This window comes from Neovison vison, chromosome 5, assembly GCF_020171115.1.
Source record: "Neovison vison isolate M4711 chromosome 5, ASM_NN_V1, whole genome shotgun sequence".
NCBI lineage: Eukaryota > Metazoa > Chordata > Mammalia > Carnivora > Mustelidae > Neogale > Neogale vison.
The window spans coordinates 133,333,470-133,351,246 of NC_058095.1; the positions used below are offsets into that span (position 1 = coordinate 133,333,470).

Below are 17,777 nucleotides of genomic sequence, written 5' to 3' on the forward strand. Positions count from 1 at the left end.
ATGCTCCTTGGGGGCTGCAGCAATTGCAAGGTAAATTCTCCGTAAGTCACCCCAATGCCCCAGGGAAGTCATGAATTGATCCCTCCAAGTCAGCTCTGGGCTAGGGTTAAGTCTACGATCCATCATGGGACTTTCCTGAAAGGTGATTGTTGCTAAGACCCACCTTAAAGGAGACTTGGTAACTATATTTAAAGATAGAAAATTCTGTGAATCTCAGCAGCTGTTGACACTTGTTGCTCACTGTCTCGTGTGTGTGTGTGTGTGTGTGTGTGTGTGTAAAACAGCACTCTCCTGGTTTTTCCTCCTACCCCTCTGACAACATGTTCTCAATCTCCTTTGATCTTTCTTCTCAATCTAGATGTTCTAAGGAGATAACATTATCTACCAGTAGAGTTTCAATTGCCTACTATATAGTAAGAACTTTCAAACCTAATCTCTAGGCAGCACTGCTCAGTAGGGTTTCAGAATCACATATGCTAATTAGTAGACCGCTGCTCTTCGTGTCCTGGTGAGCCTCTTCTGCCCTGTGACCTGTGGCCTGCATCTCAGTGAGTAACATCACCTTTACCACATTTGCTCAAGCCATAAACCTGAGAGTCCTTCTGATTTTTCCTCTTCACTTCCTTCACGTGTCTAATCCAACCAGGGCCTATTGATTCTACCTCTCCAAAATCTCTTGATCTACCCATTTCGCTCCCATCTTCTCTCTGCATCCATGGCTCTGCGCCATTTCCTGTGTGGCTTCTTAGTTGGGGTCCTTGCCCTCAGCCTTGCAGACTGACCTCTAAACTCTACTTCAAATCTCTCAGTCTTAAAACCTGCCTTAAAGCCATCAGTAGCTCCCCCTTGCTCTTAGGATAAGAGCTAAACCTTCTTTTTCTTTTTTTTCTTTTAAGATTTTATTTATTTATTTGACAGACAGAGACCACATGTAGGCAGAGAGGCAGGCAGAGAGAGAGGAGGAAGCAGACTCCACGCAGAGCAAAGAGCCCCATGCAGGGCTCTATCCCAGGACCCTGGGATCATGACCTAAGCCGAAGGCAGAGGCTTTAAACCACTGAGCCTCCCAGGTGCCCCGAGAGCTAAACCTTCTCAGGGCATCTGGGTGGCTCAGTCAGTTAAACATAAACTCTTGATCTTGGCTCAGGTCATGATCTCAGGGTTGTAAGATCAAATCCCAGGCTGTGGGTTTCATGCGCTGGGGGTTGGGAGGGAGGGAAAGCTACTTGAGATTTTTTTCTCTCTCTCTCTCCCCTTCTGCCCTTCCTGCTGCTCTTATATGCATTCTCTCTCTCTCTCTTTCTCAAATAAATAAATAGATCTTTAAAAAAAGAGAGAGAGCAAAGCTAAATCTTCTAACATAGCTTACAAAGTCGGTATACTCTTGGACTCTGTATTCCCCTACAGCCTTCCCTCTTCACCCTTCACCTCTTAAGGGCCACTCTTGAAACAGTCTGTTCACCTCTCCATCTCCCCTCATGCCGATTGTTGCCCTCTCCCTGGTTATGTTTGCTCCTCCTTATATGTGGATGATGTGCTCAACCTTCCAGTTTTGTTTCTAGTGGGCTGTGTTTGGGAATCCTTTTCTACTAGCTCTGCGTTATAGCATCTCCTATTCCTCCTCTCCACTCCTGCACATCGGAACAGTGATCTCTGTGTATGATGATCTCTTTAAGAGGTTCTCGTTTTCACTCTTCCCTGCCCAGGGAGCGCAACAACTTGCCAGATGTCCAGTGTTTCTATGTAGTTAATAAATATTTGGGAAAAAAAAAAGAGAGAGAGAGAACAAATGAATGCATCAAAACAGGGTCCATCAATGCTAGCAGGCTCCAACACACTGGCTGAGACAAATAATGTATCCTGTATGTCCTCCTGAATACAGTGTAGGTGGAATCATATTTAATTGAACAGCAAGAAGTTAGGGAAATGTTAGGGCTTTCAGGATTCTTAGAGATCATCCTCACTATACAGGTGAAATAACAAAGGCCCAGAGAGTGTAAGTCATTCATTGTCATCCCATAGGATGACTTCTGCTACTCCTGCCCCAGTATCCTTTTTTTTCCCACCAGGCTTTAAAATTGTTTCCACTTTGAGGTGTATGAAATAGTGGCCCACTTTCTGAGTTTGTTTATTTTAATGTTTATTTCCCTGGCTATTGCTGAGTTGAACATATTTCTAATATTTATTGGCCAAGTGGGGGCTCTCTTTATTCAGTTGTTTATTTGTATCATTTGTCCATTTTATATTTGATCATTTTTTTCTTGCACATTTTTAGGAATTATTTCTATATTGTGCATACTAATTCCAAGCCATTTATATAACTTGTAAATATCCAGTAAATTTGTAGATATATATGATCTGTGACCAGGAATTCTATGCTCTGGCATCTACTCTTGGGAGAAACTCTTACACATGGCCAAAGAAATATTTAAGAAGATTGTTCTTGTGGTGCTATTTGTAAAGGCACAAGATTGAAAATGGCCTTAATGTATAGTCAGTAAATGAATGAATCATTAATTTATGGCACATTCATATATTGGAAATAGAAGTTTAAGTGGATGAACTGGTTCTATACATCATTAGCATTGATGATATCAGAAAATGTGTTGCTCCCAAAAAACAAATAACAAGTCAATGCATACTGTATTCCATACATATACAATGTCACAGAACAATTCTAAATAATGTTAATAAGTACATAAATATAAGGAAAAAGCAAAGGACAGAATGCGCATCTTTCAGGCCTGGGAAAATGGAATATGAGGAACTTAGAGAAGGTGCAGAGTTGTAATGATGGGAGAAGGTTCTAGTAAAGAGGATGGTGGAAAAAAGCAGATTATTAAAAACCTTGCTAGCTGACACAGAGTTGGGAAGAGTTGTAGACCTATGAGCATTGTAGTTCCTGGAAGGAGAAACCTATCAGTGAGAAAAATAATGTTTTGATTACACTTTTACAACCCATTTATATCAAATAGATTATAGGAGTTCAAAGCTCATCTTGAAGTCCAACTCCTTCATTTTAGCCACAGGAAAAAATGAGGCTAAGAAAAGTCAAAGTGTAAAGTAGAGGGAGGGCATTTTGTACAAGAATATTGGGACACAGCTACTTCAATCATTCAATATATTTTTACTGGTTGACTTTTTAAAATGATTTTTAAAAGATTTATTCATTTATGCTGGAAGGACAGTGGTGGGGAGAGGCAGAGGGAGAGGCTGAGGGAGAGAAGCAGACTCCCCACTGAGCATGAGAGCCTGACATGGGGCTGGATCCCATGAGCCATGAGATCATGACCTGAACAGAAACCAAGAGTTGGACACTCAACTGACTGAGCCACCCAGGCACCGCTTTACTGGCTGACTTCTTAATTGATGTAATGACTAATTGTACCATAGTGATAGTAGGTTTTTCAAATACTGGTACAGAGAACAGATAAATTTCGATTAAGAAGGATGGATACCGTTTTGACAAGTGGGACACAACAATGTAGACTTTCACCAAACAGGTAACACCAAGTGGACAGTTGCCTGTGATGTGGGGTGTTTATAAGAGGGAGACATAAAACACTGTAGGGACACATTGGAGTTAAACTACCTCACAGTTGTGCCTGTGGGTTCTGTTTGCTGGCTGCCCAATATCATGCTGGAACCATTTGGGTTCTTATGGCTCTTATGGCTCCAATAAAGACTATCTCATTAGGTAGCCCAAGGCCAAGAGATAACTGTAAGGTCCTTCGGTGAAAATCTACAGAAGGTGACAGAAGAGGTCACCACCACTGATGGGTTTATTTTTTATTTTTCTATGGTAGATTGTCTTCTGGTAGGATAGGTTGTGAGACCAGAGAAGCACCAGTGATTGTCTTCTGGTAAAATAGGTTGTGAGACCAGAGAAGCACCAGTGATGTCCATCTTGGCCATGGTGACATATACCTGAGGCTCACTGTCTGGTCCAGCCCAGATAAAGGTAAAGGAGGCAGCATAAACCACTCTGTCTAAGTTAGCTCATTCATCAGCTTTCTCATCATAATTGACCTTACATTGCCTCAGTTAGAGATAGCTGGGCTGTGGACACCAGAGAGGCAGATATGTCTCCTTTGACATAAACGTATGGGGTTGAGTCAGAGAAGAGGTTCTTTTGAAGGTGTCTTCAAGAGTTTTTTCCACAATATATCAATACTATGGTGAATCAGATTAGCTCATTGCATTTCAAAAGGAATAGGGAGCTTTGTCCCAAAGTGGAAATGCAAGACTGGCAGGTTTCAGCATGTTGATGGTAGGCTAGGCCAAATAAAAAACATCACAGCCTCAAACTTCTCCTGGCCAACTCTTACCCAGACATCTTCTGACATCTTCAGGTTAAGTTGCTCTATTTTTTACACATTCTCAAAACTTGGCATTTTCCTATATAGCACTTCTCAGTTTTATAATTAAATATTCATTTGAGTCATATGTGTTTAAAGTTTGTCCATCTAGATAGACTCATAAACTCCATGAGTAGAGGGACCACTTCTCTCTTACCATCTGCAATATTATGGAGCCCTAACCCTGTATCTAGTTTAATAATAGGCACTCAACATGGAATGTATAAGTGATGAAGTAAATGAGTGTAAGAAAAAAAAAATGGAGTCAGTGAAGAATGAGTAAGCCAATGGATGGTATTGGAGGAGCAGCAGGAACACGAATCAGGAGAGTAGGACTATACGGGCCGCCATGGGTTAGGCCCTGTCCTTTAAACAATGGGGTGAGGCAAGGAGCAGCAAATGTTTTAGGGGCAGGATGGAAAAAAAATCCCTGGTTAGTTGGGGGTACTAAGAACCTGTTTCTGAGAATAAAGGAAATTAGTTATCCCTGAAGGTATTCCAAAGTCAATTTTACCTATTTTAAGACTTTTCCTGAGTTAGCCACACCGCAATGATCTTGATAGATTACTGCAATATTACCCTGCAGCCTCAAAAGACAATGCTATCTAAAGTAGGACCATGAGAGTGTTTCTTCAACTGTAGTTTTAGTCCTAATGGAGTTTGTAAGATTGGATCCTGATAATCCTCAAAACTTTAACACAATTGTTCCTTGTAGCTACCATTGTGTTTTATGACTTAACTGACTACCCATTAGTGAGATGACTCAGGACATAAAGGCATTGCACAAATATGAAATATTATTACTATATCATAACCATTTGATTCCAGATGACTTACCATAAAGAACAGTGTATTCACTTCCACTTTCCCATGACATTTGAATCTGGGTTTATGAGATTCCCAGAATAGGAAGTACCAAGAATTGAGAACATAGAATTCAGCTGACTGTGTGATCTAGCTGTCTCCCTGTTTATGTGTTATCTACACTGGTCAAAAATACTGTAGTCTTATATGATATGAAATATTTTATCTTTGGTTTGGGATTTAGGAATACAGGCATAGGTTTCATAGCGATCACCACTGATCTTTACTTTAAAAATCGATACTTCAGTTCATTTGTCTAGTTCAAAATAAACTAAAAACTCCATGTTAATATTGCTTCTTTTGAACATGACAAGTATACCTGCAGGTTAAAGGGGTAGTTACAGTCAAGTTTCGCTTTGATGTGTTGTTTTGTAATAAGAAGAGATCATCGGTATTTTCAAAAATATAACCTCCTTGACTTCCTTTCTTCCTTTTGTTTAAACTGAATTTGTTTATAGCAACATAAAAGCTTTCCCTTCTTTTTTGGACTAGGCGATGATTTAAATGTCTTTAAATGAATAGACTTTATTTTTAAAAGCAATTTTAGGTTTCCAGAAAAATTGAGCAGGAAGTACATTAACTAATCTCTCCTCTACCTCCACGGTTTTCCCTTTTATTAACATTTTGTGTTAGTGTGGCACATTTTTACGAGTGATGAACCAATACTGGAATATCATTATTAATTAAAGGTCGTAGTTTACATTGGGGTTCAGTCTTTGCATTATCCAGTTCTATGGGTTTTGACAAATATGTAATGCCATGTGTACACCATCACAGTTTTATACAGAATAGTCTGCCTACCCTAAAAAATCTCCTATGCTTTAACTGTTCACCCTTCCTTCCCAGCCTCAAACCTTTCAATGATTTAAATTTATGAAAAGTAGAATCATATTCTTTTAATAGCAGCATAGAACAATGCCAGAAACATGCCAAATACCAAAAGGACATGTATAACATTTTATTCTCATTCTATTATTACTTTCATCTTATTACTTCAAGTTCTGCTTTTGAACAATACATAGATAAATATGAATTTAATTAAGTTCTCAGAAAGCTTATCAATGAATTCTTTTCATCTATTTCTGTCTCTAGATTCTCTGGATAGGACCAGAAATTTTCTTTCTTCTTTCCCCTCCCTCTTTTATTGAAGGTGAGAGATACTGAATTGTCAACTGTGTTTCATGGTGAGTACAATTAGCTCTCGTCCCCAAGCCGTCAAAATAATCACATACCCCCATCAGTAACACCATGTTCAGCAACAGCATCACCAAGAATCTTCAGTTAGGACCTAAATGTGCATGGTGCTTTAGGCTTATCAGAAGGAACTGCTTGAGAACCATTCTCTGGATCCCTGAGACTTCCCCAGAGTCTTTCCTGCCTCCTGGAGGAGGTGCTGAGATCAGGGAAACCTTTCACTTAGCATTGCCAAGCAATCAGGCTTAGAGTCCTGAAATGGATACTCTTTCTCTTGACATTGCTTCCGTGTGTTGCAGAATGAAAGCACATATAAAAGATGGTAGAAGCAGCATCTCTCCACTATTGATCAAAGGAACCAGAATTTCCCAGCTCTGTAGCAATTGAACTCCCTAAAGCATAGCTTGCTTAATTCATATGAATATTATATTACCTTCTTTGGCATTCGTAGACGCCAACATGTCCTCCAGAGCATGGTACTTAATTGTTTTTCTTATTAGTTCAAAAATAAAACATGTTGAATACATTGCCATGGCTGCTCCTCTAATTAATAAAAAGACTGTGTTGAGTTTAAAAACAACTAACTCTTTTCATGTCCAAGTTACTTTTAGGAGCTATTATAAATTATTACCTTCCTCCACATCAGAGGTGTCTTATGACTAAAGGACAAGACAGCCCCCACGATGCTCTTTAACAATGACTCTTATGTTTCTTTGGTAAACTCATAATGTTAATTACACTCTGCAACAGATGGAGTGCCTTCCATGAAGGACCTCAGTGCACCTTGCAAATGTCATGAGTCATCAGAGCCCTTATAATGGAGGGAAGTATCCGTGGTCACAATTTTATGGTTAAAGCAGCACAGGGAAGGTAAGTGGTTTTGTTTTTTAAAGAAGTGGAATGTTTTAGTCAAAAGACTTAGTCATCACTTAAGAAGGCAGAGACACTCAATGCCTATTTACTGAATGAAACTCAATGAATATAAATGAATGAAATGGTTCATCAACGAGATTTGGCTATCCTAGCAATGAACGCCTGGACCATACTCATTATTTTGAAGAGTGATAAATAGATCAGAAGTGATTTCCTGGTAATTAACTGGTCTTTACAGTGATTGGTATAGAAAATGGTGATTTAACCACCATTAGGATAGAGCAAATCTAGAAAATAGAAATGGTCAAAACATTTTTGTAACAATGTTACAGAGACATTGAAATTTAGAGCTAGAAGCTTCCAGAGTTTATTTAGTCAATCACTTTCGTATTTCAGACAAGAACAGTGAGATCCAGAAAGCTTAGTAAGGGAGTTGCATGAAATTATTCAGCTTTAATTTAATTCCCTTATACTCCTTCCTGTTTCAGAAAGGGTTTAATTTGGCTCACTCAGCTAGTCAGTGGTATTGATAACTACAATCTAGGCTCCTAACCTTAATTGATCCACATTCCCACTAATTCCATTAAAGAAAAAAAAACTTTCACTATTGTCTTTCTGCATCCTAACAATCATAAAATCATAGCATTTGAAAATTGTAAGGAGATCACTTTTGTTGACCTTCCTCTTTTAATTGGTGAGGGAATCTGATATTCAGGGAGTTTAAAGGAATTACTTAAAGTTGTGCGGTGAGTTACCGACCAAAAACTGGAATCTCTTTCCTCTTCTTTTGCTACTTTGGAATCGGAATTTAATCAATAGTCAAGATCCCAGTAACCCAAATCACCAATATAATTTCATCTTGATTTTTCTGAAATCCTCTTTTACTAAAGACAAATGAAAAATAAATTAGTTAATATCAAGGATTTTTTGTTTTTTAAGTCCAATAATAATTAAAATTCTGCCCATTTATTTGATAACTTCCAAATCTGTGAATTCAGAAAATTATAACTATTATTGATCATAAAGTCACAGGTACTAAAGATCTTAAAGTGCTTGCTAAATTTTCAAAGATTGAACTATCTCCTTCAAGGAGGTTTTTATATTTTTGTTTATAATGAAAACTGGCAGTCACTGGTAAAACGATGACACTTGTGGTTTGAACAAGAACATCTAAGTAAAGCAACACATTGATTCTTACCCATCCTCAGTAATTAAGAATTTCTAGCATTCCTGGGTGTTTTAAGTATCCATCATCCCATTCCACAACCCTAATTCTTTAATTAAATGGAGATTGCCAAATAAAACAGAAGACTGCTCGAGTGAGTTTTCAAGATGGCCTTCTCTTTTATTTTACATAGCCTTCCTTCTGTAGAAGCTGTCACACAGTTCCACACTTTGGATTATTTCGCCTATTTTTTTTGAAAAAAAAAAATTGTAAAATGAAAGAACATAGGAAAGAAATCTTGCAATATGGCGTTTTCGAATTGTATGGTTCTTTTAAGGGAAGCTGTTAAAGAACTTGTGCAATCTTCAGAGATCCCTGAGTTGGGGAAGGAGACTGCTTCTCTTATTGAGATGGGAAAGGTGGGGGTTGGGGGTGGGCGTAGGGTGCTGAGGGCAGTGATCAAAGCCTTCCCTTGTGTCACAGTTACTAAGTCCTCTAATGCTCTTGCTGTGTCCTCAGCTTTCACTGCAGACAGAGCAGACCAAGGAGGCTGGATCACACTCCACCTCTGGACTTAACTTGCTATCATTGATATTTATTCTGCTGCCTTTACATTTTGTTTCCTTAACACACATGAGCTCACCATAGGAAAATGATTGCCTGCTGTTATTTGTATAGGAAATTAACCACAGAGCTCCCCATTACTCTGTTTATTTCTCTGTGTATACTAGGGTCTTTGAAAGGTTGTAAGTGGAATTTGCACTGTGAATTGAATATGAATAAGATAAGGACAAGAAACAAGTTTCTCTGTTCCTTTGGAGATCCAGAGCCCCGGGTAACCAGGGACATCAGCTCATACTGGCAGGCCTAATGTCTCCCCCACCCCCCCCAACCCCGATATGCCCAGTTCTCCACTGACACCTCAAGCAACTTCAAGAGATCCCTCCAGGACAGTTTGGGTTTCCTAAGTAAATCACTCAAGAAATCAGCATCTTCTGCTTTAGTCAAATGCTCTGTTTTGTTAGGAAAGCTGGGAAATTTTAACATGCTGCTCTTTTTAACCTACTTTTTAAAGGGCTAGCAATGATATTTAGCATAAGAAGCAAAGGATTTCCAACCCTTTAAAGAAATACATCAATCATCTCTCTTTTATTCCCATATTTTACAAGTACATATGCTTGTTTTTATAGATTTTCCCTCTTTAATGTTCTTACCTCTCTTTCCTTGTCTAGGCTCTTAACTTCAATGTGAAAGAGGCAAGGGGTCTATAGAAAAATATTCCGGGTTTGTATGTAAAATGATCAGAAAGAGAACACTGAGATGGGAAAGTTGAGACTGTGCACATTTTACTTTATTCTTCCCTTTAGAGCTGATTGATAGGGAAACCCAGAGGCAAAGTTTGAATGGTGGCTATCACACTTTGCTGTTAACATTTCCCACTATGTGAAAATACCACAGTGTTTAAACAGTGGCTGAAATGGAGTCCCCATGACACCTTTTCAAATTAAATACATGGCTTGAATTATTAGCCTCATATAATATATGGTAATATAACTAGTAACTGAAAATCTGATTTCAGGTTCTAATTCAGGCCAGTTCGACACACAGGTAAGCAGTTTTCAGCTATGTGCCAAGCACCAGGCTGGTTAAAAATTATACTGTAGGAGGGAAAAGAGAATCAGAGTGAAATCAAGATTAGTTTTCAAGCCACTGATTTTGCCTTTTAAAATTGTGACTATTTAGAATCATATGCTTTTCAATATACTGTGTTCTGTAGTTGGAAAAAAAAAATGGAGAAATGTATTTACACCCGGTAAATACTCAGATATAGAAATACAATCAATAATCGGTAACTAGACTATTTCAAACTGGAATAAAACTCAAATTTACTTTCTGGGGGAAGATAGCTAAAATTACTTATTTTTTTATTTATATTTGAATTCCAGTATAATTAACAAATAGCATTGTAATAAATCCAGGTGTATATCACAATATAGTAATTCAGTAAATCTATAAACCACTCAGTACTCATCAAGATAAGTGTACTTTTCTTTTTAATAAGTATATTCTTTATACTTTATAAATATATGCTTACATATTTACACTTTGTAAATATATTCTTTAATCCCCGTCATCCCTCACTCACCTTCCCTCTGGTAGCCATCAGTTTGTTCTCTATAGTTAAGAGTCTATTTCTTGTTTTATTTTTTTTTCTTCTTTCCTTTGCTCATTTGTTTTATTAAAATCCATATATGAGTGAAATCCCATGGTATTTGTCTTTCTCTAACATATTATGCTTAACATTACTCTGTCTAAATCCACGCATGCTATTCTGAATGGCAAGATTTCATTCTGAACAATAACTATCTATCTATCTATCTATCTGTCTATCTGTCTATCTGTCTGTCTGTCTGTCTATACACACAACTACTATTTTATCCATTCATCAATCAGTGGACACTTGGGCTGCTTCTGTAGTTTACTGTGGGAAATAATGCTTCAATAAACATAGGGATGCCTGTATCCCTCTGAATTAGTGTTTTGGTATTTTTTGGGTAAACACTCAGTAGTGCAATGACTGGGTCATAGTGTAGTTCTAGTTTCAATATTTTGAGGAAACTTCCCATTGTTTTCCACAGTGGCTGCACCAGTTTGCATTCCCACCAACAGTGCAAGGGGGCCCCTTTTTCTCCACATCCTCTCCGACATTTGTTTTTGCTTGTGTTTTTGGTTTTAGCCATCAATTGCACATTGCACTTTTGATTTGCATTTCCCTGATGATGAGTGATGTTGAGCATCTTTTTGCGAGTGTGTTGGCTATCTGTATGTCTTCCTTGGGGAAATGTCTGTTCACGTCTTCTGCCCATTTTTTAATTTGAGTTTTTGTTTTTTGGTGTTGCGTTCTGTAAGTACTTTATATATGTTGGATACGAACCCTTCACCAGATATGTCACTTGCAAATATCTTCTTCCACTCAGTAGGGTGCCTTTTAGTTTTGTTGGTTGTTTTCTTTGTGGGTCAGAAACTTTTTATTTTGATGTAGTCCCAATAGTTTATTTTTGCGTTTATTTCCTTTGCCTCAGGAGATATATCTAGAGAAATGTTACAGTGGCTTAGGTCAGAAAGATTACTGTATGTGCTCTCTTCTAGAATTTTTATGGTTTCAGGTCTGATATTTAGGCCTTTAATCCATTTTGAGTTTATTTTTGTGGATGGCTTAAGAAAGTGGTCCAGTTTCATACTTTTGCATGTGGCTGTCTACTTTTCCTGACACCACTTGTTGAAGAGACTGTCTTTTCCCCACTAAATATTCATTTTTCCTTTGTCGAATATTCATTGATCATATAATTGTGGGTTTATTTCTGGGTTTTCTGTTCTATTTCAGACTAGAATAGTGTCTATTTTTGTGCTAGTACCATACTGTTTTGATTACTAGAGCTTTGTAATATAACTTGAAATCAGGAATTGGGTTGCCTCCAGCTTTGTTTTTCTTTTTCAAGTTTGCTTTGGTATGCAAGTTCTTTTGTGTTTCCACACAAATTTTAAGATTGTTTGTTCTAGTTCTGTGAAAAATGCTGTTGGTATTTTGATGGGATTGTATTCAATCTGTAGATTGCTTTGGGTAGTATGGACATTTTAGTAACATTTATACGCAATCAATGAGCACAAACCTTTTGTTTGTGTGTCTTCAATTTCTTCAGTGTTTTATAGTTTTCAGAGTACAAGTCTTTCACTGCTTTGGTTAAATTGTTCCTAGGTACTTTACTATTTTTGGTACAATAATAGTAAATAAATAGGATTGTTCTCTTAATTTCACTTAAAAAAAAAAAAGATTTTTTATTTAAAGCAATCTCTACACCCAGCATGCGGCTTGAACTCACAATCCCAAGAGATCAAGAATCATATGCTTTACCAACAGAGCCATCCGGGTGCCCCTCTTAATTTCATGTTCTGATGCTTCATGGTTAGTGTATAGGAGGAATTCAACAGATTTCTGTCCCTTGATTTTGGACAACTTTCCTATTGATTTTGGATAACTGCAACTTTTCTGAATTAATGTATGAGTTTTAGTAGTTTTTTGGTGGAGTTTTTAGGGTTTTTTATATATAGTACCATGTCATCTGCAAACAGTGGGAGTTTTTCTTATTTGTTACCAATTTGGATGCCTTGTATTTCTTTATGTTGTCTAACATCTGTGGCTGGGACTTGCAGTTGAATAAAAATAGCAAGAGTAGACATCCTTGTCTTGTTCCTAACTTTAAGGGAAAAGCTCTAAGTTTTTTCCCATTGAATATTATTTTGCTGTAGGTTTTTCATATAAGGCCTTTAATATGTTGAGGTATGTTCCCTCTAATCTACTTCCTCAAATGCTTCTTCTGCATCTATTGAAATGATAAAACTCAATTTAATTCTCTATAACAAAAATTTAAAAATTTATTTGCCAAAGCTCCTGAATATTACTATAATTTCTAAAAGCCCTTCTATCGTATGCAAAGCATGGCCCCAGGTGCTGAGAGGACCCAGAAATATGAATCCAAGGGGCTGATTCTGAGCAGTTTTCACCATAAGGTGCTGACGTGGAATAGGTACTAATATAGAGTCATTATTTCTGTTTTACCAATAATGAAAGTCTTATCTCATTTATACACTTTATCCATTCCATAGCTTTGGTTTATTCCATTGCCCACTTTCAGTAGAATCTGAAGAACTTTCCTACTGACTATTTCTCCCTGTATCTTTTTAACATCCTTGTGATCAGAGCAATGCAGTTGTTATCCTCATTTTATAGACAACAAACTGAAGTTATTAAGAAATGGAGTCAATTGTTCAAGGTCAAGCAAAGTCTCCTGGCTGCCCCATTCATTTATTTTCACTAAATTTTCTGCCTGGAGGATACTTGATTTTTCTCACAAAAAGCTGGGAGGTACTTAATACTTTTTTTTCCCCCCAGTAAACCTTTTTCTAATTAAAACATTTGATTAGAATACAATACAAAGAAAGGAAAGAAAGAAAAACACATCTCCTCCCCCTCACCCAGTTTCTCTTTCTAGATAATCTTTTATAATCATATAAAGTTTAAAAAATAAGATTGTATTACGTAGACTGTTTGTCTCCAAATAAATGCTAAATGATTGTCTTACTAACTATATGAATGAACTATAAAAGAATTTTGCCCCTCTTTGTGGCATGTGTTCTTTGCCTTCTTATCACTTAGTTAGTATAGTTCTTGTTTTCCAAATGAGATTTCAATTCTTTGGGGGTGAAATCCATACGCCTTTATTTTTAAATTCCTTAGCATTTAGCACTGTGTACTGAACAGAGTATGTGCTCCATAAACATTTGTGGAATGAATGAATGGTTACTTCCACTGGGGAAAATAGAACACAAACATGTCAGTGACAGTAGATTCTCTGCTCCCTGAACTCCCTGATGGCTGTGGCTTTTCTATTGCTGCTAACATAGCTGGTAACGAAAAGCCTGACTTACAATTCTGGGTCTCACATTTCTAGCGTCTCCTTCAGCATCTTATGGAGCACCTAGGTCTACACAGGTCCTCGACAAGTGTTTGTGGGACGAAGAGAGCAAGAAAAGGAGGAATGGGAAAGTAGCTAACAGTAATGCTGCACAATTGTCGCGGGCTCTTTAAGACCTGGGGGTGACTCTAAATGCTTTATCTGGATCATGGCATTTTCTTTTACGAGGTTTATCCAATCAGTATCCCCATTTACCAAAACCAAAGGAGAGGGAGTTAATACTCTGCCCAACCTCACATAGCTGACAACTGGCAGAAAACAGGATTCAAACTCAGTGTTCGTATTGCCTGTTGATAGAGCCATATGTGGTTTCCATTTAGCACAGGAGGAGACTACCAGAACATCAGTCATAGCCAACATTTTATAGCGGTGAAAGCACTAGAGAAAGATCCCCAAATCCTACATCCCAGTAATAATTTCTCCTGATTCATTTAACTTCATCGAATGTCTCTGGGCTCACTATTCTAGTCTGCTAAATGGGTATAATTATCCCGGAACCAATTTACTCAAAGTTGTTGTTAATTAATGTAAACATAATTTGAACTGAGTGAAGTATTAAGTGCTATGATTACGTAAGCTGAGTATTTTGATAGCCTTATAGACACGGTACAGTGTCTTTTATCTGTTATTCTCAACACAGCTTCACACGGCAAGGAAAATTGACTTTACTCAACTGAATAGAGGCACTAAAATGAGCGTTGTTAGACTCTCCATAGATTCTTTACAAATGTAGTTTGATAAAAGACACACATTTTAAATATTATTATAGACTTTTCTATGAAATTTTTATGATGGGGCATGGATGGAGTCTCAATTTAGTATCTGATACATCTGGCATTACCTGAATACCTGACAGCACAGTGGTGGGGGAGGGGCGTGGCGGGGGAGAGGGGGTGGTAGGGTGGGGTGGGGTGGGCTGGGGAGGGTAGGGTAAATGCATAATCAGAGGAAAGAGCTCCACCTGCTGATCAACAATACCGCTTCCTCCCACACCCTTGGAAATCCTCTTAATCCGCAACTTTAGAAACTCAATTACCGTTACTATCGCCGCACGCACCTGCAAACACACAAACTCTGCCGTTTATTGAGTATTTGCTATTTGACGAAGAATTGAAAGTTGTTTCCGTTAATTCTAAAGGCAACCTTGGTAGGAGTAGTGAACAAAGGACCCTGAACCCAGGCCCCCTGGGCTCAGAGTCTGCGTCTGCCATTTCCTAGGTGTGTGGCCTTGGGCAATTTGCTTAACCTCCCTGGGCGTCCATTTCCCCATCTTTGAAACAGGGTTTTTTAAGATTTTCTATCTCCTTGGGTTGTAACGAAGATTAAATGTTTGTAAACAGCTTACGAAAATGTTTGACATATAATAGGTACTTGTGAGATGGATTTGAAAAAGGAAAGGATGGTTGATGAAATTTACAGAAGTTTGTCACAGAACTCTTGAGAGGGGAACACAGACTTTCTGACCCTCAGTGTCTGTGCTCTTCAATATGAGCGACACATCTTCTTAACATGTCCTCTAGGATGGAAATACAACCAAAAGGAAGGAAGGAGCACATGCATCTGGGATCTTAATTACTGATGAAGATTTTCTATTTTACTTTTTAACCTTTTCCATATTATCTCTTCCATTCTTCTCTTGGATTCCTAATCATTGCCCAATACCTTACCTTCATCCAATTGTTTCTCCAAGAATTCTCATGAAAAAGAGCCATAATTCCCCCAGATTGTGATGGTCACAGAGCATTTCTCTAACTTTCCTTGTAATTTTGAGGGCTCTCCTAAACATCTCCTTGTCATTGCTTACCAATTTCTTATTTCAAGGTTCTGTCTCAACCTGATTGTTAAAATCACTATTCAACTTTTAATAGAAAGGCCTTCATTTGTAATGATCATCTGTTCACTCTATTGAAGCTGCTTGTGGGAATGTTCACGAAGATCATAAAGGAAAGACTTGGTGTTTTTTGTAAACTTGAATAAACACCAATTGCTCAGGCAGGGGCTTCAGACTCGCTGGAGGAATTTGGAATTTAGGTTGAATGGTAGGCCTTTGATGATTCCTAACCGAGAAAGGTAAACAGGCTAAAGGCGGAGGGAACTATTAGACAAAAGTTCTGAGCATCAGCAACCCCAAAATGAGGATGAATAAGAGACAGATCCGTAGGAAGACTGATAGCATACAGTTTCTTTTTCTTCCTAAATCAACATATTAGAAGTGATAGGCACAACTTAATATGTGAGATGGGATGAAATATTTATTTGAGAAAATTTTCCCTAAATAATTATTAGGAGAAGCTACTGGAGATTTATTACACCATTTTAAGCAGGGTTGGATCTCTCTATATTTCACATGGGATCTACAAAATTTGGTAAGCTCCCAGGGAGAAACAAAGATAATTAAAATGTTAGGAAATAGAGTAGGTGAAGAAAAAAAATGAAGGACTGTGAGGAATTTAATCTGGGAAAAAAGCAATTAGGGATAACTTCAGTGTTTTCAAGTCTATGGAATCCTATTTCTTCACATACTACACTTGATCTTAGCCAAAAGGCCGAGAAGCGATTGGAATCCTATTTCTTGAAGAACCAAATTATTTGTTTTCTATTTCAGTAGAGATCAGAAACAGAAATGGACTTGTCACAAGAAAACTTACGTTTACACACCATAAAGAACTTCTTGATTAAACTCTAGAACTTACGCGGGAGGACAATTGTGGGTCTTTGCTTCAGGAAATCTTTAAGAATTGAAAAGGTAAGCCCTAGGTAATCTTGTGTGGTGTTAGGTTGAAGCAGAAGGCTTAACTAGAGTTTCTTTTGGTCTCATCTAGTACTTAAATGCCATGATTGCATTAATAAGAATGTGTCCACAAAGCAGGAAGAGAAGTAGACAGAACAACCAGGCATGACCCATTTAGCAATATAGTCGTTATTCCTGAGCAAAAATTTTGGAAATCTCTGTTTTGAAGCAGAGTTAAAATGTCTGATACCTTGTAAGTTATAGTAGCCAAAACCTTATGACCACCTTGGAAGGTTCTGGTCAGCATTCACTTTTCTTAGCCTTATGGATTGGGTTGCCTTGAGTAGCAAAGGATATATTCAACACTTTTCGTTTGTGTGTCAATTTGTAACTATCGTGTGTGTGTGTGTGTGTGTGTGTGTTGTGTATCTGAACACAATTCCTGTTATCATATATACAATAGTGTGGACAAATGTGTCTGAGACAGGCACAGTTTAGTCACTTTTTGGTAGTTGTCAGATGACAGACCTTATATTGAAATTAAAGGCTCATGTCTGTATCTGGAGGTGATGGTGAGGTGTCCCCCAAGAGCTGGGAAATAAGGTTGCTGTTATTTTATTATTATTTTTTTAAGGTTAACCTTTAAAAAAATAAAAAATAAATAACTAAATTAAAGTTAGAAAACTCTTACACGGTGATTACAATGAGCCGTCTAAATATGGTAGAAGAAGAGTTTGGGAACAATTGACACTTGAATCGAGGTGAACTGAGGAAGGAATATCAGAAAGGATAGCTAGAATGTGATTCTAACCTTACAATTCAGTATGCAGAAATTTAGGCATTTGCTTCCTATCCTGTCTTGGAGAAAGCCTCAACACATATGTTGAGGCTCACCCACTACAGAAGCTGAGAAACGGCCAAGTTACAGAGGCCAAAATCATCAGGGGAGATTTGGAAAGACCCTCCTTTATTGGCTGAATGTTGAATATTCCTTGAGGTTCTCTTAGTCCTCCTGTTCTGATTCCATCCATGCTCACCAAGCAAACTTCAGATGATTT

At 37.8% G+C, this 17,777-nt stretch overlaps 1 long non-coding RNA gene and 1 pseudogene across 1 annotated transcript in view; one reads left to right on the plus strand and one right to left on the minus strand.

The window, feature by feature from the left end:
• The first annotated feature begins 6,318 nt into the window (after positions 1–6,318).
• Positions 6,319–17,777, plus strand: part of LOC122907880 — a 33,123-nt gene continuing 21,664 nt past the window's right edge. Inside the window, exons 1-3 of the long non-coding RNA XR_006384776.1 lie at positions 6,319–6,406; positions 7,167–7,286; positions 16,594–16,734. This is a non-coding gene — a long non-coding RNA (uncharacterized LOC122907880). The remainder of the gene's footprint in view (positions 6,407–7,166; positions 7,287–16,593; positions 16,735–17,777) is intronic.
• Positions 16,433–16,546, minus strand: LOC122907944 (annotated as a pseudogene).